Source organism: Amphimedon queenslandica, unplaced genomic scaffold (genome assembly GCF_000090795.2).
Source record: "Amphimedon queenslandica unplaced genomic scaffold, v1.1 AMPQUscaffold_1155_Cont26830, whole genome shotgun sequence".
NCBI lineage: Eukaryota > Metazoa > Porifera > Demospongiae > Haplosclerida > Niphatidae > Amphimedon > Amphimedon queenslandica.
The window spans coordinates 1-1,119 of record NW_003558497.1 but is presented as its reverse complement, the minus strand read 5'-3'; the positions used below and the strand labels follow the sequence as shown (position 1 = coordinate 1,119).

General features: G+C 37.1%; 1 long non-coding RNA gene across 1 annotated transcript; it reads right to left on the bottom strand.

Moving 5' to 3' along the window:
- Window positions 1-21: 21 nt before the first annotated feature.
- On the bottom strand, window positions 22-729 carry LOC109593517 (uncharacterized). Its single transcript, XR_002191005.1, has 4 exons — window positions 680-729; window positions 492-593; window positions 265-424; window positions 22-209 (listed from the first exon to the last, which is right to left on the bottom strand). It is a non-coding gene; the product is annotated as an uncharacterized LOC109593517 (long non-coding RNA).
- Between the last annotated feature and the right edge of the window lie 390 nt (window positions 730-1,119).

Sequence of the window (1,119 nt, the reverse complement as noted above, 5' to 3'; positions counted from 1 at the left end):
TTCTCTTACTGCAAACAATTGTTGGAAGTTGAGATGATTTCTCGGATCAAACCCAAATATCAAGACGTTATTGACACCAAAGTACCTCCAGAAGTAAGTATTAGTGGCAAAAGAGAAGAACCAAACCGAAAGAACGAAACCAGACCGAAGACCCAGTAACACACCAGTGTCAGGGGACCATGGTAAGGGACTATGGTTCCGATATACACCTGTGTACATGTACATGTAATAATAAAATACGTGTACATGTATTTTTAGTCTTACAAGCTATAATGGCGACTACTGCCATTATAAAAATGGCTCCCATTAGCCACCCACTGGCCAGTATAGCCCACGGTGAAGAGACTCCGCCCAGTGGGGGGACACGGAGCTTAGCCATGGCCCGACCGCGGTTACCATTCTCCAGTTGGTTTATCATAATATCCTGTGAAGAGAGGGACAATGGATAAAAATACAGAATAATCCAAAAACTAAAGTTAGTTTTTTCATACTTCAGTTTTTTGAATGAGGGCATTGATTTCTTTCGATTTGTGAAAGTACAATTTCTCGACATTTTCTTTGAAAAATTTGCTGCCACGATCTGAACTTGCAAGCTACAGTACATGCATCAATAAATAAATAAATAATATATACATGTATAAGTACATGTACATGTAGTTCAGTACATGTAAATACTGACTTTGTCATGTTTTTTAAGTATCTTTCTGAAGCCAGTGTGATTCAGTTTCTGAAATAAAAATAAAAAAATTTAAGAATGGAATCACAATGCTGTACATGTACATGTATGTTTTAAATGGTCACAACTCGAAAAATTGAAGCCAGAATCAGTTCAAACTTGCTATGCAGCATAATTACATCAATATGTATCAGAAAATGTAATAAAAATGGGGAGGAGGGGGGTGATTTTGGGGCCATTTTTTGGAAAAAACCCATGGGCTATAGCCTTGGGTATTTTTGAGATTTTGGATCATTTCTTAAAATGGCCGTAACTTGAAAAATTGAAGTGGAAATCAGCTCAAACTTGCTATGCGGCATAAGTACATCAATATGCATCGGAAAATGTAATAAAAATTGGGGGTGATTTCAGAGCCATTTTTTGGAAAAAACCAGTGGAGCTAT